The sequence below is a fragment of the Schistocerca cancellata genome, chromosome 1 (genome assembly GCF_023864275.1).
Source record: "Schistocerca cancellata isolate TAMUIC-IGC-003103 chromosome 1, iqSchCanc2.1, whole genome shotgun sequence".
In the NCBI taxonomy this organism is placed as follows: Eukaryota; Metazoa; Arthropoda; class Insecta; order Orthoptera; family Acrididae; genus Schistocerca; species Schistocerca cancellata.
In genome coordinates this window covers 258,923,204-258,944,661 of record NC_064626.1, presented here as the reverse complement: position 1 = coordinate 258,944,661, position 21,458 = coordinate 258,923,204, and positions in this window count along the sequence as shown.

Genomic DNA, 21,458 nt, shown 5'->3' with positions numbered 1-21,458 from the left:
AATTCATTATGGAAGTTTTTTATTTTCTAGACAAAATAAAATACGAGTACACACAAACTAAACAAACAATGTGACTCTTCAAGCTTTCCTGGCGGATGTATTGTAAATAGTCTTCACGGGTTTGCCGCCGGATCACGTAGTGCAAATTCCACAATATTTTCTCGGAGCAACTGTCGAACACCTTCAGGTGGTTCAACCTTGCTCGTGGCTAGGTACGACTGACGGTATCCGCACACCGACGCCCCGTTTTTAGAACACGCGCGCGAAGAAAGTGCAGTGATTTGTCCTATTCAAACTCCCTCTGCCGAAAATTGCAGAGCGGCGCTCCTGCAAGTGCGCTATATGCTGCGTTTGCCAACAGTGCGGCCAAACGTTACTCGTCAACGGCCGTACAAGACCATTGTTATGACGAGACTGTTATCGAAGAATCTTGATTTTCGCGTCGTGATTTAATACCTGCCAATGCAGGGTTCCATGCTGTGCTCAGTTGAAATCCCGTATCCTTGTTGATGAGATTATAGGCAGTACTGATATGTATTGCTTCCTTAATGACGCAGTCCCAGAAAGATGATGCCGGGGTAAAACTTCCGTCTTTTCATAAATCATACGATGTCCTGTATTCAGGCAGTTCTAACATTCTGCGTGGTGTCTGTTTGTTCTAAGTTGTGTCTCCCTACCACTTTCGTGCAACGACGCTCTGAGCGTGTTTTTTAGGGAATTGACTAGTTTGAACCAGGGGCCTGTTGCTGGTAAGGAGACGCCAGACCACACGTGACGTGTAGAGCTCAGAAGAGTTCAGTGAGACTAGCGATTATATAATCAAATACTTAATGATTTCAGCGTCAGCTCCACTGCAGTCCCTGTAAAAGAAACTAAATTTAGTGGAAAGGGTTCAAGGCTTTCCTATTTTTAGTTAGCTGGTAAAATAACGTCGAAAAAGCAGTTAAGTTTACCATTGGAAATTTTATTCTACTCACAAAACATTGTTTACAAATTGCACTATTGATAAAAGGAAATATTTTAATACAGGATGATAAAAACCCACTGCTTTCAACAAAAATGTGAACGAATATTCCCTGAATGGGTTTCCAAGTTCTACAATGGATCGAAGGATGACCTATGCCATATCACATCTATAATCTAGATTTAAGTTAAGTTTCGTAAAAGAGAAAACTATTAAAATTGTCTACAGTGACCCTCAATTATCTTTAATTACTTATCTAACTTGTCGTAAATTACAGTGGCTGATGTGGCTTCTCAATAATTATATAACAGAAAAATCATTGCGTTTCAGATTTTTGCTTCAAGTAGCAAATGTGAACACCATGAGATTTAATTGACGATCGACACTAGTATTACGTAAAAAGGGGATGTAACAGATGAGACTTCTGCAGTTCTGAGTGAAGCCTTATGCGCTCAAAAATGCGGCATCGCATGCGTTCATTACCTTGTCGGTGTTCGCCAGGGGGTGGCGGACGGCACAGATCCACGCGCCTCGCCATCTCGGAAGCAACTCTCTCCTAACTTCTCCTTACTACAATTTACCGAAGTTGGTTTAAAAAAACTATCTGGCTGTGTTTTCATCTGACCAATCAGGGTCTCAATGTTAACCTTAAGCTCCGTCTACAAAAATTCTGTCTATCCAATGAGAAACGTTATACTTTTCGTGTTGGGGCAATGTCTTTAACGTAACAGAGACGCGAAAAAGTCTCACGCTAAAACTTGCAGCTGGTGTGGCTCTTTTAGTGTTATCGTAAGATCTATACTGTTCTTCTGGAGGGCTCTATCTTTTAACATGGGCTGGGGGGTGGTTTTGGCGGTCGGCTGACGACGTGGGTGTCCGTCCATTACCGTAGGGCCTCCTAGTCTACACGATTCTGCTCTCGGCTTCTGTTCTCGTTTCTCCACTCGGAACTGCGTCTGTTTCACGGTGGGAAGGTATGACATGCATTTAGGCGTTCTTGTGTTAGTCTGTGGTATTCCATTTGCTCTGTCTGCAGCTCGTGGTCGTGCGGTAGCGTTCTCGCTTCCCACGCCCGGGTTCCCGGGTTCGATTCCCGGCGGGGTCAGGGATTTTCTCTGCCTCGTGATGACTGGGTGTTATGTGCTACCCTGAGGTTAGTTAGGTTTAAGTAGTTCTAAGTCCTAGGGGACTGATGACCATAGATTTTAAGTCCCATAGTGCTCAGAGCCATTTTGAACCATTTGCTCACTCGTTGATCGTATTACTTTGGTTAATTTAATGTCAGGATTTATTTGGAGCTATGTGACATACTGCAGGATTTGCTATCATGTCAGGGTTTTCATGGAAGGTGTTGGATTTTCCTGACACCTTGCGTTGTGCTCAGTTGAAATCCTGTATCCTTGTTGATGAGATTATAGGCTGTATGGACATGTATTGCTTCCTTAATGATGCAGCCCCAGAGAGATGATGCCGGGAATAAAACTTCCGTCTTTTCATAAATCATACAATGTCCTGTATTCAGGCAGTGTTCAGCAATTGCCGACTATTCCGCTTGACGAAGGCGTGTATGACCCTGATGTTCATCGCGCTGATTCTAGGACTCAACAAGACGGTTGCTGAAACAGATTCATGGAATTCAGGAGTCTGATTGACACTGTTTATCTGCGATCTCACTAACTACAGTACTACATTGAAGGCTAATTCTAAACATTAGAAAAAGCAAAGGCGGCAATTGTTTGCAGAACAGAAGTCAATGTCTGAGGACGCAGAGAATGGGTGCTAACAGAAATAGTGAACACTAGAAGCAAATTAAGTACAAACTTGAGAGCAGTACTCCAATTGAGAAAAACAGACATGTCGGAGCTTACCGAGGCTGGCCATGTGCGATAAGGAGTCGGCGCCCCGACGATCTGACAGTGGATTCTCTCTGAATATAAAAGATGGTGTTTAATTATTTCTCCCATCCTGTAGGGGATCCACCAATCCACTGGAACTTAACAAGCTTCGGCCAGTCTGGCGAGTCCCTCCGCACCTCCAGCGCGCCTCTGTCTATATTTAGATTCCTCACTTTCACCTAATCGCTAGGTATGAATTCTTCTCGATTTTCCATTAAGAAAGTTTGTTACCAACGTCACTGCCACTTCTGTTATGGCCAAGAACAATGTTTTACGTCACTTGGGCCCACCCTCTATCCTTTTGTGAGTTGGGGCTACTGTAGTGGCTCTATAACCTGTGTAAACCCACTGATGTTGCAGTTCTTAGGGGCATGTAACAAGCAGCGCAAAGGAGACAGCAGCGAAATATTTGTAATTGAAAAAAAAAGAGAAATAACACAGAAAACATAGTATTCCAGTCATTCCGAGTCTCATATAAATGAAATTGAGGTCTGTGCTTCAAATATGCAGTCAGGAATGAATACTGAATATTCTATGAGTTACGGGATTTCAGCCCGATCAAGCTGACTTATTACCACAATACTTTTCCTGGCGACCGTCTAGCCATCTTAATGTGACCCTGACAGTCCTCCTTCCCCTATGGTAGCAAACGTTTTTGTGGAAGACATTGAGGAAAGGACACTTGATTCAGCAGAACCGAGAGTCTTATGGTGATATGTAGATGACTTTTTTGTAGTGTGGCCCCATGATGAAGAAGAACTATCACCGTTCTTGCAGCATCTAAATCCACAAGGTCATCCAGTTTACGATGGAAACAGAGAAGAATGGTTACTTACCGTTTTGTTTACTAGGAGAACCGATGGGTCATTAGGACATACTGTCTATCGTAAGCCCACACATACGGACATCTGCAAGCGTCGATCTGTCATCATGCTTCTCAAACTACCGGTTTCCTGAGAACGTTGGTGCATGGGACTCATGTTGTTTCTGTTGAAGACAGCCTTACAAAGGAGATAGAACAAAGGAGCTAGAACATCTACACTCAGTGTTCAGAGATAACAGTTACTCTCCACGTTAGATTCCTACAGAACTGAGAAGGAAGAGACGTGACCACCCACAACGTCAAGAAGATAACGAGCTGTTATAGTCCAGGGCGTTCCTTCCATACGTCGCAACTATTCGCCTAAAGCAGGCAGGATCCTCAGTAAACATCAAGTTAAAATAATTGTACTGCCACAGGCGAGGATTAGTACCCTCCTCGGTTCGGTAAAGGAAGATATGGGTCTGCAGAAGGCTGGAATTTAGAAAATTCCCTGCCAGTGTGGCAAAGCTTACATAGGTCAAACGATAGGAGCAACACACGAAAGATGCGTTGAACATGAGTACCACACTCGCCTTTCGAAGCCCAGTAAAACGACTGTAGCTGAGCATTGTATTACCACAGGACACTCTATGGATTATTCTGTCACAGTCGAGATCCTTTCGGAATTTACTAGTTAAAGAAACCGTGGAAATACGCCTAGCACAAAATCTTATAAATAGTGAAGGCGACTTTCAACTGTACAAGGCTTGGAACATGACGATCTCTTTAATTCTTCTGAGAGAAACATTTTATTCATAATAACACGCCTATCGACATCTGACGTTTGTTTTTACTGGCACGAGCGCGCATTCCGACACAGGGTGTGCGTGTAGTGTCACCGCTAAGCATGCGACTCCACTCCGCTGATGGAGCAGCGGATTTCCTGGGGCAGTCGCCATTGGGTATGCGTTTCCGCGCCAATTTTGATACATAGCCGACACCGTGAATTAGCAGTCTCTTAACACACTTTGAAATGCCTTGGCCTCAACCTTGACTGTCACCTCCCCTGGACTCCCCTTCTCCTTACCATCTAACTTAAAGCCCACAATAGACTCCACCTCCCGAAACTCCTGTCCCTCCAGAAATGGTGATTGCACCCTTCCACCGTCCTTCATTTGTACAAATACTTAATCCGTCCCATCCTTTGTTACGTTAGTGTTGCTTGGATCTTCGCCCATCCTAAATTCTATGAATCCCTCCAAATCATTGAATGCCATGCACTCCACCTCGTTTTCTGTATATGTCTCCCATCCCCCATGAGGATGATATATGACCTCATCCCCTTCCCATATCTCCTCCTTCCATGAACAGATCCGTATCCTCTACACCAACTGCTACATCGATCCCCTTCACCATCTGGTATCTACATTTCTCTCCACCTGCTGAAACGCCTTTAGTGAAGTGTCCCCTCCTCTCTCCATCTCCACGCCCTCCCCATCCTCTCCTAATACGACTTTCACAACCTTCCCATCCCAGAATATGTGCTTCGCCCCAAATATTTATCCTTCCTTACAATTCTGACCCCCCTCTTCCCCTATTCCTCTCCCTCTTTTTCCCCTCCCCCGCCCTCTGCTGTTTCCTACCTCCTCCCTCCCCCCCTGTCTTTCTCACTTCTCCTTTCCTATTCCTTGCTCTCCCTCCCCATCTCCTGCTCCTTGGCATGCCACTGATTCCACCTCTTTCCCCTTTCCCCCCTTTCTACCCCCCTTCTCCATCTACCTCCAATCTCGGTTTCCTCTCTCCCTTCTCTCTGAGAAGGGTCCTGCGAGAACGGGACCAACGACGACCGAATTGCAACCCTTCCGTAAATTTCTGCAGATTTCCGTGCTGGGCTATCGAAAAGTGTCAGCGTGCGAACCATTCAACGAAATATCATCGATATGGGCTTTCAGAGCCGAAAGTCCTCTCGTGTACCTTTGACGACTGCATGACACACAGCTTTACGCCTCGTCTGGGCCCGTCAACTCCGACATTGCACTGTTGATGACTGGAAACATGTTGCCTGGTCGGACGAGTCTCTTTTCAAATTGTATCGAGTGGATGGACGTGTATGGGTGTGGAGACTACCTCATGAGTCCCTGGACCCTGCATGTCAGCTGGTGGAGGCTCTGTATTGGTGTGGGGCATGTGCACCTGGATATGGGACCCTTGGTATGTCTAGATACGACTCTGACAGGTGACACGTATGTAAAATCGTGTCTGATCACCTGCATCCATTCATGTCAATTATGCATTCTGACAGACTTGGGCAATCCCAGTAGAACAATGTGGCACCCCACTCGTCCAGAATTGCTACAGAGTAGCTCCAGGAACACTCTTCTCAGTTTAAACAGCTCCGCTGGCCACCAAATTCCCGAGACATGATCGTTATTGAGCATATATGGGATGCCTTGAAAGGTGCTGTTCAGAAGAAATCTCCACCCTCTCGTACTCTTACGGATTTATAGACAGTCCTGCAGGATTCGTGGTGTCAACTCCCTCCATCACTACTTATTAATCGACTCCAAGCCATGTCGTGTTGTGGCACTTCTGCGTGCTCGCGGAGGCCCTACACGATGTTAGGCAGGTGTACCAGTTTCTTTGGCTCTTCAGTGTAAGGATGACATGGACGAATGTGCACCAGAGACCGCCATAAGCAGTTTACGAGATTTGCTACTGATCTTCTTGCTACGTTCTGTACAGCACTTGCAAAGCTGTCGAGGTCTTACACATTTAAGTGGTGTGTGATACATTGAATCTACTTGGAAGGCACTGCCAATTCTGAATTATGGAATTCTGTAGTAAGTAAAATTCTACTTATTTTTGAAATTAGTTATATGACAAGTGAACGATGAAGCAACACTTCGTTAGTTGTTCGCCATTCTGTATCTACAGTCGGAAAAATCTTTTACGACGGGACAAGTGAAAGTTATAAAGGGACTGAGTTTATTAAATTTATTAGCTATTTTACCTTACTTGGCATTTAAAATTTCTGTTAATTTTGAATTTCTTATACTTAAAATTGTATTTAACTTATAACTTCTTTTCGATAATACTTCTGGTTCATTTTATGTCCCTTACTGATGAGAGATGTGTAATTTATTAAAACTGTAACACATAGTCAAGTAAATGCAGCACTGATATCATTTCCTCGATGCCTTTGTATGCAAACAGAATATTTTTTCCAAGGCACAAGGCGATGTAGTACTTAGGAACATTTTTTCATGTCTGGGAAAACCTTACTTTCGGAGAGTATGTTTTGTAATTTCAGAAAACTATTGAAGCACACAAGGAACCAATAGCACCAATTTAAAGTGGAGCAAGAAACTATGTCCACGTTTATCAAAGGGCTGGCTAGTGGTGAAAGTCTGAAAAGTGTTTCAACGTATAACACTTTCCTCTACGAACTATGCGTGGGTGGAAAAAGGAAATATTTTGAGCATCTACCAAGGTACGTAGAGAAACTCAAAGTAATCAAGAAGCAAAGTTTCACCTTCTTTAGGAAATTCTACGGAGTGAATGAAAACGACATAACAGAACAAATATTCATAAATTTTTAGAAAAAGATGGCAGCAACAGAATGGGAATAAAAGTAGAAGGAAATAATATTAGATAATCAGGAATAATAGAAAGAAACAGGTTTAAGAATAAAATACCATATGAGAAAAATGTCAAAGTCCGAAGATGAAGGAATAATGGAATAATGAAATGATGAGGAGTCAAAGTCTTACACGAAATTACGATGTTTGGACGATACCACATGTAGGATATCCGAAGGTGTTCAGTGAGGGGGAAGAGAGAAGAAATTAGTAATTTAATTGAGGAACTTAGTGGCCGATGATATTTACGGAAGGCAAGGCGGAGTACATAGCACTCAAGGATTTGGAAGCGGTAGAGAAATTTTGTCGCAGTATATACCCGGGAGCATTGGCATAACAGAAGATTGGTTGCACGAATTTAGTTCAGTCTTCAGCCCTGTCTGTTCTTTATTACTGTGATGTAGTTGAACACAGCACAAATAGTGAAAACTCCGACTACTCTAGCTAACCACGAATGTTTGCGTAAGGCACGTGTCTTATATCCTGTGAAAATAGTAGTGGCTCAGACGAATACAGCCCAAAATCTCCCGGCATTAGGATCCTAGCCAGAGATAATCATCCCTGTGGTAGATTTATCGGTACTTGGAAGGAATTACTCTGAGATGGCACCAACAGACGGTGCACCACTCGTATCACATTCCTTGTCACATTGTACAGGAGAGACCGATATAAGCCGGCCGAAGCGGCCGAGCGGTTCTTGGCACTACAGTCTGGAATCGCGCGACAGCTACGGTTGCAGGTTCGAATCCTGCCTCGGGCATGGATGTGTGTGATGTCCTTAGGTTAGTTAGGTTTAAGTAGTCCTAAGTTCTAGGGGACCGATGACCACAGCAGTTAAGTCCCATAGTGCTCAGAGCCATTTGATCCATTTGAACCAAGACCGATGTAAACAGAAACCGCCGGACGGAAGCGGCAGTTTGAGGCTGATCGGAAGTTTCCATAGCCGGCTAGAAAGCCGCAAGGACGCTGGACATTGGTGACGATGTATGTATGTTGGACTCTGTATAAGACAGTGTACCTGCATGCTGTGGATAAGCTTAGGAAACCGTTTTTGATAGCATGCAGCGACCAGACCGTTCCACGGACCTCCCATCCGTTTGTCTGACTGTGTGAACTACTTTTTCTCCGTGAGAATAAACGTGCACATTCCCCCAAGAAAGTGCACGGATCCATCAACTTCTGTAACTTTGCATTCTTCTATCAGACCAGTTACGCCTATTTTCAGTCAGGTTCGATACAGCGGAATAGGCGACGAGATTTTCACACACTGTTTCCTTATAGTTTCATTAGTCACTGATGTTCGTAAAACGTTTCCTCGCTTATGTAACACCTATCATCTTAACGCATTTGCAATACAACATTTGATACGTCCAATATTCTTACTAAAGTCATCCATAAAACTAAATGTCTCTCCTTCTCATTCTCCATATCTTACCCGCAAACTGCATCCAAGAGGACGTTAACGATATCTCCATGTCTTACCCACTAGCTGCACTCAAGAGCACGTTAACGATTTTCCTGTCACATCAGCGTAGCCTCCAGCTCTCCATTTCTCGCCTGTTTTTCTTCAGTCCAACAGCGCAGCTGTATTGATGTCATGTCGTTAACGTCATCCATGCCCTTCTGATATCTGTCTGTTTGCGTTTTCTTTCCTCAGTCGCATCGTCTGATAACACTTCTACGCGAGGAAACGTCGCGCATTATTTAACGCCTGGCAGAAACTGCGTGTTAAGTAAGCACTCTAACTTTCAGACGACGCTCCTGTGAATAGAAGACGAATCGCATTCCGCAGTAATGCGCTACCATATAAGCAAAGCTCCGGCCAGGAGAAATTTCCAAGTGCTAGCTTCGCCCTGCTGCTAGAGAGAATACAACGCACGAGAAAACAGTTAGATACAAACGGCTGTGAGTTAACTGCGATTCATGCATGACTGACGGAATCTTTCTGCTTTGGAATAGGACTGGCTGCAGCCGGCCAAAGTAGCACAACGGATGTTGTAGAAGAGGCAGGAAGGATTATTCCGTCGGCTTCAAAAGCTCTATCATGGTGCACGTAGTGAAACAACAGAACGTACTTTTATCAACATGACAACCAGATTCATCGACGTGGGTGCCATGTCGGACCATAAGAAGGAACTTCATTTAGTACCATCGGTGCAAAGTACCTTCACTGAAATAATATTTTGGACGAATGTCAAATATTAAAAACCGGAGGTCTATGAATTATAAATTCGACTCACCGAATTTTGTAGATGCCTTTCGAACAAAGCGTAATTAAGACACTCTGTAGATCTGGTGCGAAGAAACTGTGGGCAACAGAGGGAACACTCAGTTGATCGAAGAGAGAAAGAAGTACCAAAATGTTCAGGAAAATTCAAGAACTCAGAAATACAAGTCGGTCAGGAATAAAATAAATAGGAAGTGCAAGGAGCTAAGAGGAAATGACTCCATGGAAAATGCGAAGAAACCGAAAAAGAAATGATTGTCTAAAGGACTGATTTACCATAGAGAGAAGTCAAAAGAACATCTGGTGAAATTAAAAGCCAGAGTTGTAACTTTAAGAGTGTAACGGAATTCCACTGTTACATGCCGATGAGAGAGCGACTAGATGGAAAAGGTACATTGCATGCCTCTGTGAGCGGGAAGACTTGTCTGGTGTGATAGAAGAAAAAACAGAACTTGATATAGAAGAGCTAGGGAATCCAGTATTAGAATCAGAATTTAAAAGAGCTTTGGAATACTTAGATGAAATAAGGCAGAAAGCATAAATAACATTCCATCAGATTCTTAAAATCACTGGGGAAAGTGGCAACAAAACGACTTTTCACGTTGGTGTGTAGAAGGTATGAGTCTAGCGATATACCATCTGAATTTCGTAATATATCATCCACACAACACCGAAGACGGAAAGAGCTGACATGTGCGAAAATTAACAGCTTAGTTTAACAGCTCATACACCCAGGCTACTGACAAGAACAGTATATAAGAAAATGGAAAACAAAATTAAGGATGTGTCAATTTGGCTTTGGAAAAGACAAAGGCACCAGATAGGCAGATCTGACATTGCGGTTGATAATCGAAGCAAGACTAAAGAAATGTCAAGATACGTTTCCAGGATCTTCCGACGTGGAAAATGCGTTCGACAGTGTCAAATGGTGCAACATGTTCGAAATACTAAGTGAAATATGTGCTAGAGCCAAGAGGGTATGATACGAGTGGAAGAGGAAGAACGAAGAACGAAGTGGTTGTACTGAAAAGGCCTTAAGACAGGGCTGCAGTGTTTTGCCCCTACTGTTCAACATCGAAGAAGCATTGATGGTAATCAAACAAAGTTTCAAAAGTTGAATTAAAACTCAAGATGAAAGGATATCCATGATAAGATTTGGTGATGACATTGCTACCCTCAGTGAAAGTGAAGAAGAAATACAGAATCTAATGAATGGAATGAACAGTCTAATAAGTACAGAATGTGGACTGCGAGTAAATCGAAGAAAGACGAAAGTAATGAGAAGTAGAAGAAATAGGAAGAGCTAGAAACTTAACACCAGGATTGATGGTCACGAAGTAGATGAGTCTGAGGAATGCCACTAGCTAGGGATGAAAAAACCCATGACGGGTGGAGTCAGGCAGACATCGAAAGTAGCCAGCACTGGCAAATTGCGCACTCCTGGCCGAAAGTCAAAGCATACGCCTTAATTTGTGGAAGAAATCGGTGAGAACGTACGTTTGGAGCACAGCATTTAATGGTAGTGAAACATGGACTGTGAGAAAATTGGAACAGAAGAGAATCGAAGCATTTGAGATGTGGTGCTACAGACGAATGTTAGATGTGGACTGATAACGGAAATGATGAGGAGGTTCTGCGCAGCATCGGAGAGGAAAGGAATATATGGAGAAGAAAAAATGGCTCTATGCAGTATGGGATTTAACATCTGAGGTCATCAGTCACCTAGACTCAGAACTACTTAAATCCAACTAACCTAAGGACATCACACAAATCCACGCCTGAAGCAGAGTTCGAACCTGTGACCGTAGCAGCAACGCGGTTCTGGACTGAAGTGCCTAGAGCCACTCGGCCACAGCGGCCTGCTATATGGAGAAGACTTACAAGATGGTAGTACATCTGTTAAGACATTTTACATGGAGATAGATGGAGCTGTAGAGGGTAAAAAATGTATGGGAAGAAAGAGATTGGAATGCATTCAGAAAATTGAGAATGTAGACTGCAAGTGCTACTCTGAGATGAAGGCGTTGTCACAAGAGAAGAATTCGCGGCGGGCGGTATCAAACTAGTCAACGCTGGTTGTAATCCGGCAGTACTGATGAGTAATGGACGAAACTCTTTGCTAATTATCTATGAAGGACAAATAACAAAACTGTGAACTTACTGGATGTAATGAGTTCTTCTGACTGTATTCTTACCAAAGAACAAATATCTGGTGTGTGAAAATTTGAAAATTCAACAGAGTATTTTAACTTATGCTGTTAAAAAACCCAGGACATCTTTTTTTTTACGAGGTTTATCAGGCACCAACATTCCTGGAGAGTGACATTCAATTATTAGTTAGGTAAAAACTTTCAAATATTTATAGTTTCTTCTTGACTGCTTACTACAAATACTGCTGTAGTAATGGTAGACACTAACGGGCAATAAATTTGGACCGATATAAAATGGCGCTGAGCACTATGGGACTTAACATCTCAGGTCATCAGTCCCCTAGAACTTAGAACGACTTAAACCTCACTAACCTAAGGTCATCACACACATCCATGGCCGAGGCAGGATGCGAACCTGCGACCGTAGCGGTCACGCGGTTCCAGACTGAGGCGCGTAGAACTGCTCGGCCTCACCGGCCGGGGGACCGATATGCACTCCTAGAAATTGAAATAAGAACACCGTGAATTCATTGTCCCAGGAAGGGGAAACTTTATTGACACATTCCTGGGGTCAGATACATCACATGATCACATGACAGAACCACAGGCACATAGACACAGGCAACAGAGCATGCACAATGTCGGCACTAGTACAGTGTATATCCACCTTTCGCAGCAATGCAGGCTGCTATTCTCCCATGGAGACGATCGTAGAGATGCTGGATGTAGTCCTGTGGAACGGCTTGCCATGCCATTTCCACCTGGCGCCTCAGTTGGACCAGCGTTCGTGCTGGACGTGCAGACCGCGTGAGACGACGCTTCATCCAGTCCCAAACATGCTCAATGGGGGACAGATCCGGAGATCTTGCTGGCCAGGGTAGTTGACTTACACCTTCTAGAGCACGTTGGGTGGCACGGGATACATGCGGACGTGCATTGTCCTGTTGGAACAGCAAGTTCCCTTGCCGGTCTAGGAATGGTAGAACGATGGGTTCGATGACGGTTTGGATGTACCGTGCACTATTCAGTGTCCCCTCGACGATCACCAGTGGTGTACGGCCAGTGTAGGAGATCGCTCCCCACACCATGATGCCGGGTGTTGGCCCTGTGTGCCTTGGTCGTATGCAGTCCTGATTGTGGCGCTCACCTGCACGGCGCCAAACACGCATACGACCATCATTGGCACCAAGGCAGAAGCGACTCTCATCGCTGAAGACGACACGTCTCCATTCGTCCCTCCATTCACGCCTGTCGCGACACCACTGGAGGCGGGCTGCACGATGTTGGGGCGTGAGCGGAAGACGGCCTAACGGTGTGCGGGACCGTAGCCCAGCTTCATGGAGACGGTTGCGAATGGTCCTCGCCGATACCCCAGGAGCAACAGTGTCCCTAATTTGCTGGGAAGTGGCGGTGCGGTCCCCTACGACACTGCGTAGGATCCTACGGTCTTGGCGTGCATCCGTGCGTCGCTGCGGTCCGGTCCCAGGTCGACGGGCACGTGCACCTTCCGCCGACCACTGGCGACAACATCGATGTACTGTGGAGACCTCACGCCCCACGTGTTGAGCAATTCGGCGGTACGTCCACCCGGCCTCCCGCATTCTCACTATACGCCCTCGCTCAAAGTCCGTCAACTACACATACGGTTCACGTCCACGCTGTCGCGGCATGCTACCAGTGTTAAAGACTGCGATGGAGCTCCGTATGCCACGGCAAACTGGCTGACACTGACGGCGGCGGTGCACAAATGCTGCGCAGCTAGCGCCATTCGACGGCCAACACCGCGGTTCCTGGTGTGTCCGCTGTGCCGTGCGTGTGATCATTGCTTGTACAGCCCTCTCGCAGTGTCCGGAGCAAGTGTGGTGGGTCTGACACACCGGTGTCAATGTGTTCTTTTTTCCATTTCCAGGAGTGTACTTCATATCACTGTTAAAGGGAACTTCATAAAGTGCAACTATACTCATTAATTTGCGTAGAAGTACCCTGAATCGAATGGCACCGATTCGATACTACTTGCGGGAATGGGTAGCAGTATTGTTACCGTAGTTCGATTCCAGACGTGAGTGGTAGTATAATAATAGAATCTATTAATTTGGCTGGTCATGCGAAAGAATTTATAAAATGAATCGTTTTACCAACAGGCTATGGTGTGAAGCATCAACAGTCTTCCGTTGAGCGTCAACTGAAATCAAAGGAACAGCCGCACTAGAGTGGTGAAACTGATGAAGAATTTACCTGCATAGCGCACGTGTGCTTTGTTGAGGCGACAGCGATCTTAGTGACGCACGGATCTGGCGTCAGGACCGACTAATCGTTCATGGAGAGGGTTGCACGGCACGTCTCAACACTGCCCGTTTAGAAATGAGCTCTTGTTCCACACCGAAAACTATTGGCCTTTTTTCGGTCGTTGGCTTCAGATAATCTGCTGGACTGGCTCCTTTCAGGCTCCCAGAGCAACTGGTAATGAAGACTTTCTAAACTCCATTAACTAACGAAGAACCTGGCGCTGTTGTATTTCCTGGTGACGGCGAGAGACTGTCTTTGTTTTCTTCGACGAGGTAGAAGTTCACGGCCCGGCTCTCACTTCCTTTCACAGGAAGCTGTTATTGTTGGGAATCCACCTCTAGCACACGCCTAGCAGCCAAGATGTTCGTTTGGCATTTCCCTCATTCACGTCATTAACAGTTTAGCCATATACCTGTAAGTAGCTAACATTGCACCAGTATCGCACCTTGTATCACTACAAGTGATCTGGTTTTACGATTACTGAAATTTAACTCTATTGCAATATAGATGCCATCATTTTACAACTCTTTGATTAATTTTAAAAAACAAGTAGAAATTTTAAATTTTTTTAGAAGCTATGTTCGTATATTTTATTACTGTTCTGGCTGAAGAGCGGCAATGTGCATGTCCAATTTCGCCAACGCCGGGTAGGATTAGAATTGAGATGCTGGACAAAACACAGAACGCATCCGGGAACGTTGTCTGAAGTCGTTTTGGTGGTTATGCTGTGGAGAGCCATAATGTTGCATGGGCATATGGACCTCCAAATATCTGAACACGATTCACTCACCCAGTATTGTTATTGTCAAAGTGAAAACGTTATCCGTTAACATCTGTTGAGGAGTGCGTTCGGTCCTGGCTTCATTCTTTTGAATGACAATGCGCGAGCACATCGAAGAGCCCAGTTGGAGGAGCTCTTGCAGCGAGAGGAAATCGGGGGAATGGACTGGCCTGCCGTTCTCCCGACATAAATCCCATGCAGCGCATACGGGATGCGTTGGGTTGCCAACCGCGCTGTCGGAGAAACGGCACAACCTACCACTACAACTACTTACCAACCCTGTGGCCATATTTTGCCAAGTTGCGGAGCGTGATTTGTCGTCTATGTTCATCACACTCTGTATTGAGAACCATATCCCGCATTTTCTAATGTCCAGGGGACCATCATAAATGACGGTGACTTCCGTGTAATTACTGCCTATGAATAAAGTGTTTCCCTTGTCGCATATTTCTTTTAGTTATCTTCAGTACCGTACTGCAGCAGTTATCTCTGTGTATGGTCAAAGTTGCCAAGATCACGCACACACACACACACACACACACACACACACACATACGAGGGGAGAGAGAGAGAAGGAAAGAGAGAGAGAGAGAGAGCGTGACATCTGTGGTGTTTCCACAGGAGTAACTCCTGTGTGATGCATAGGGCACCGTGTCTGTTATGTAGACAGGGAACTCATGTTATGTAGACAGGGAGCTTAATCAGAGCTCTGCTGGTGCACAACGTACGAAATATTCAACCTGACTGACCCAGCGCCATTGTCAGGAAGGGGGAGGTTTTCCGGAGCGTTTCATCGACTGTAGCCAGCTGTCAGTTGGCAGCTGGAAACGAGCGATAGCAGAGGGGAGCAGAGCAGCAGATGAGGGGTTGGTTCCATCGCCTCGTTCCAGTCGAAGGCGGGGCGCCGTGCAGCGGGCAGATTAATTAATTCCCGAGTCCCGTCACCTGTTTGGACGGTCGTCACTCGGCAGACGGCAGTGTGTGCACAGGAGCAGCCCTGGCGCTTGCCTTTGTCGTCTGCTCCCGCCGCGTCGCAATGAGGGACGATTCAGGACCTACAGGCGGGGATAATTTCAGCTGGGGTGATCATTTAATTAGCGAGTAATCTCAGTCAAAGCAGTGCGGTTAGGTCGTGCGAAACAAGGATGAAAACGAGGGCGACGTTTACAGTGCTCCAGAATTAAGTGAAATTTGATGTTAGTTTGCTTCTCTGAACTGCCCAAGGTCAGTACCATTTAGGCAGAAGCCCCACGCCCTTCATTACTTTATACAACAGGGGAAGTAGATGGTTGAATACAAATACAAAAAACTGCGACCTGTAACTTTTGAAGCATTTCTTTTTCCGCAAAAACTGTTTCTTTTCACCCGCCACCATAGTCGAATTATTACGCAGCCCCACCTTCCATTGCCAAGCATATCCACACGACCTCGTGCTCCTGGCACGTACACCTATGGAAATATACAGCGCCATTGCATGGGTGCGACAGTGTGGAAGAACCACTGGAAACATCCTTAGTGTGGCCAAATCAGTTATTATGAACATTGGATGTTGCTTTCAAGTTGGACACTGCCACTACCCACAGTAGGCAAACTCCATTACCTGAATGTCACCTTTACTAGACATACCCATGATACGGGGTTTTGTGCCTACCGTCGTTTGCTTCATTAAAGTTTTAAAGTTCTGTGTCATGTCAAATGTTTTTACGAAGATTTTAGGGAGAGGATCTTAAACTGCTCACTGTGTGACAAGTTCGCCCATATTTTATGTAAGTGGCCAGGCAATGAAAATTTCCTGTGGCATTCTTGTTGCTATGTTTTCCCTTTCCTTAAGTGTTACTTTCTTATGTAGCACTTACCTTCTTTTCCTGCTTTCTTTGCGTGTGTGCTTCAGTTTTATTAGGACAGTCCATGTTTTGGACTGGCAAACTAGCTTCTATGTACTCAGTGATACAGTGAGGACACTGATGGACACCATTTTAGATGTCCACCGGTGCATGGTATCTGGCAGCTCGTGCAATGGATAATGGCATGTTACCTACACACCCACCAATGACGGTCAGTATGGAATTCCTTCCCCTTCTGGAGAAAGGAATTGGGCACCATGCTATCATACGGTTCAAGGACCTGACGAATTCCTTCCCCTTCTGTAGAAAGGAATTGGGCACCATGCTATCATACGGTTCAAGGACCTGACGAATGCTTACCTCTTCAGGGATGGGACACACTTCAAGATTGACTTTTCTTACCATGTTGCGTATGCTGACACCGCTCTTGGAAGAACGCCATACTACCGCCGTCAGTTTGCCACTTAATTAGACAATGTAATTTATGGCACCCCCCTAGAGGCATACCAGACATTGGACATTACAGACACCTCATGCCCTTTTCGGATGGGTATGGCATATCGGTCTAGTCCCGGCCAGTGAGTAGGAGGATGCACTTGAAGAAGTGCATGCTATGCCTCCCATCATGCCGTTTTTTGTTTTCTCCTTTATTCCTCCTTTTCTATCTCTATTTGCTGTCATGACTTCAACCATTATGGAAGTCCACCCTTATTGAGCACAGCATAGACGGTAGATAAATAAATAAATAAAACAACAAAAACAAGTAAATAGTTTGATCTTTCCGATTCTAGATCTGATCTATGCATTTCCTAACACAGGTCAGTGGGTCATCATGGGCGACTGGCACGTCATAAACTGATCTTGTGTTGCGATCCCCAACCACTTCGCTCTCCTACCTCTGAAAACTTCCTTAAAAAAAGAAAACCAAGAGAAAGGCGAAGGGGAGGGGGAGGGGTAAGAATCGATCAATTACAGCATGAAGGGAAAAAATGCACGTCTGTGCCATGGCGCTCAACTAGGCGATAAGCTGATTCGAATCGTAGCGGCGGATGAAATTTGCACTGTACGTATTTGGCCGTCAGGGTGAAGGGCGGTAGAGAGGGAGAGAGAGAGATGGTGACGTGAAGTTCATGAACCCCAGCCATTGCATCAGAGACTCTGTAGAATCTGGGCAAGTGACACTATTGACGGTGATCCCGTCGTCGGACGGGGATGTTAAGATTGAGGGTTCCTTTGGGCTATTTGAGAGGAGCAGTAGACTTTGTTCTGGCAACTGGTTTCATCCTCTCCCACCTATCATCATCATCGTAATGCAGCGCACTCTGGCTTGCATAAATCGCAGAAATTGTCTGAATATGTAATTGACCACGTTTTTACACTGCACTCATAGAAACGTGACCAGAGTTTAATAGGGAAAACCATCTTCCTTTTATGGAGATTGGGAAAGCATTCCATATGTGAATAGAGAAACGCTGTGGACCATCATGGCTGAAGGAGGCTACCCCTCTCACCACATTAATGCTGTTAAGAGTCTATACACAAACACTCAGATTTTTGTAGATATGTGAACAACAAAACCAATGAACACAAACAAAGAGGTACAACAAGGATGTCGTATTTCGACAGCGCTCTCCAGTATGCAAACACATGAAGTTATCAGGAAATGAAAACTGTTGAACATATCTGGAGTTCTTTAAGATCAAGACAGTAAACTTAATATATGCAGATGACCTAAATCTGATTACAGAGAATGTAGATGACCTTAAGATGACGGGAGTCTATAAGCTGCTCCAGATAACCTCATATTACAACCTAACATTGTCAGTAGACAAAAACTAAAGCGATGGCATTTCAGGACAGACCATCAGGAAAATCTTAGAAAAAAAAGAAGAAGACTGTTAAGCATAAAATCTTGGAGCAAGGAGAACATTTTAAATATCTAGAATGCGACTTCACTTACGAATAGAGTCGAAACATTCACCAAAATTAGAATAAGTATTCTGCCATATGCAGAACAATAGTAAAAAATTTGCAGAATAAAGCCATGTAAGAAACGCGGGTGAAATTTTATACAACAATAGCAGTACCAACCCTTCAATATGGAAGTGAAGCGTGGGTAGCAACAAGAAGCCAAGAAAGTACAATGCTGGCTCAAGAAATGAGATTTCTAGGGATAGTGGAAAGACGTACAAGGGAATAACAAAGAATAAATGGAAATATAAGTGTAGCAGCACCACCAGTTAGGACAGGGAAAGGTGTTTAGTGCGATATTCTGAGCACAAGTTACAGCCAGGTGTGGGACGGACTGTAGTGAGTTACGCATACCAGCAGTTGCGAAGGCAAATACAGGCAATAGGGGCCTAGAACTGCTGGAGAGGGCAGGAATTTTCATGGAGCAAGTCACAGGCAGAAGGGGGCCACTGGCCAACCTAAGTGTTATGCGTACGTGACACGAAGCAGTGCGCTTGACAAAACAGAGATGCACAGCCAAGTATAAATAGGTGGCGTTTTCTGATGAGATGAATTCAAGTGTTGCAGCTCTCCTGGACGGCGGGGCATGTCACACCACGGGCTACACACAGCAGCAGATGGGGCGCCAGCGTTCCAGCCCACGGCAGGTCGTTGGTTCGACCCTCTGAGGCTGATGCGGGGTCTGTAGCCAGCCAGCCAGCGGCGCTCCACTCCACAGCTCTCTACCGTGGGCAGTCGTCCTGGATACAACACACGCCGGAGGCATCCCGAGGCGAGGGCCGCAGATTCGGACGCCAGATCGCAGGCGCTTGCGATCGCCGCGATCTCAGCTACAGCTGAGCTGGCTGCAGGTGCAGCCCTGACGACGCCAAACTACAAGGCCGAAACACAGCATTGCACTGCACTGGGTCGCTGGGGCAGTGGCCTTAGCGTTGCGGGGCCCTGTGACGCAGACCGAGGTGCATGAGAGCACTGTAGTCGGAAACAATAAATCACTTGGAAAGTTCTGAAAGTTCTCTCAAAGTTATAATACGGCACCTCTTGGCACCATCCGCTACATTTGGTGTCAGAATAGTGGACATCGTCGGTAAAGTATGACTTTCAAGCCCACCGCCTGCATTACGGTCACAAGATGTGGTGAGTTTTGATCAGTTTTCGTTTGAGTATTGGAGGTGTTAATACTTTCATTTTGTTTTTTCGAGTATGGCTCCTGGCAAGCCTCATTTTAGATGTGATGAGTGGGCATAGTATTTTTTGTTGCCAGATTAAGTGTTATTGTATTTTTGGCAGTAAGATTTATTATGTTTTCCTGGCATTCAATTACTTTTGTATTGGTTTGACTATGATGTTACGAGTATGATTATACCTAGGTGTAGGGAGTTGGGTTATTATTGTACTTAAATGTTTTGTTTCGGGACTAACTGGGAACGAAAGTAACACAATGGCAGAGTCAGGGACGTGAGGTGTGTCGGAACCAGAAGCGGTGAGAATTTTGATGGAAAAGATAGCAATTCACAACGGACAGTATGCAGTTGAGAAGTGAAGTAATATCTAGAATGGAGCAGGAAACCACATCGGATTAGTTGTTGTTGCCTAGGATGCCACAGCAGGAGACTGATCCAGCTGCTGCGAGTTTGATTATTCCGTTTTCTAGCTAGGTATCTGAGGATGATTGGAAACTGGTATAAAAGGCGAATACAAAGGCTTTGGAAAAGCAGTAAGACGCAGTAAAGCGGAGAGGAAGATTACCGCCGTATAGAAGAGAGCAATGGGTAATGCTGTCCAGCCCCTATATGCAAAAAAGGCAAAACGAAGAAGTTCCTACTAGGTATCAAGGGCCGTACCAAGTTGTTGAAACCACATCTCACATTAAGTTAAGCTTCAGCTGCCAACTAGAACGACGATAGTACACATTGTGTGGTTACGGTCATTTAAGGGTTGCCCGGATGTGACTCCAGGTGTGTCACAGGAAGGACAGAAGAAGAAAGGGAGAGTGAAGAGAGGTTTTTAGCGTAGATAAAACCAGGAATATAGAGCACAGCATGAAGTACCGTATGGTTTGCGATCCAGAACGTAGTAGAGTATTTCTAATTTTTTTGTTTTCGTGCCACATGTCATTGGGTTTGCATAGAGTAATTAGGCATTGTATTTTATGTATTTTCAAATACAGCCAGCTGCAGACAGCAGTCATTTTGGAGGAAGGGTGGTGGTGATCCCTGTTCTCAGGTCACTGAAAAGAGAAGTGTAGCGTCTGCCGTATGTGGAGTGTTGTTGGAGGAGAAATCAAACGCAGTTCTGGAGAAATAAATGCTTTGGAGTAAATTTTGTGGCAAAGCCATAATTGAACCGTGGTATTAACTTTAAAAATCTTTTCTTAAAGAATTTACTTTATTTACTAGCGATTCATCAAGAACATTAACACATTTAATCACACTAGGTGAGCGTGGAAGTAGTTGCCAGGGAGTAACTGATGAAAATGAAATTATCTTTAACAAATGGGAATTTTATTCGTAAAAGCCGTTTCAAAAACAGATTTAAAATTCATAAGCAGAAAAGCAACCTCGAAATAATAGGTTACAATTTCATTTAGAGGCAGAAAAAACAATATTGACAGTATGAGTCGTCGGGCTGAGAAGCTTGCCGCTCCTTTTCAACACGGCCGTAGTCACGACCGCTCACAAAAACCTCTAAAAGACTACACTGGTGCAAATCTGCAACACACCAGATTACGTTAAACTAAAAATTTTAACAACTCACACAAACACATTAACTATGCACCCCGTAAGAGGGATGGAAATAGTGCAAACACTCACACTAAGAAATTATTTGCCACCGAAAGTACAATTTGCTTTTAAAAGGAATCGTAAGGTGAAAGGGTGGCAACTATATAAAAATGACTA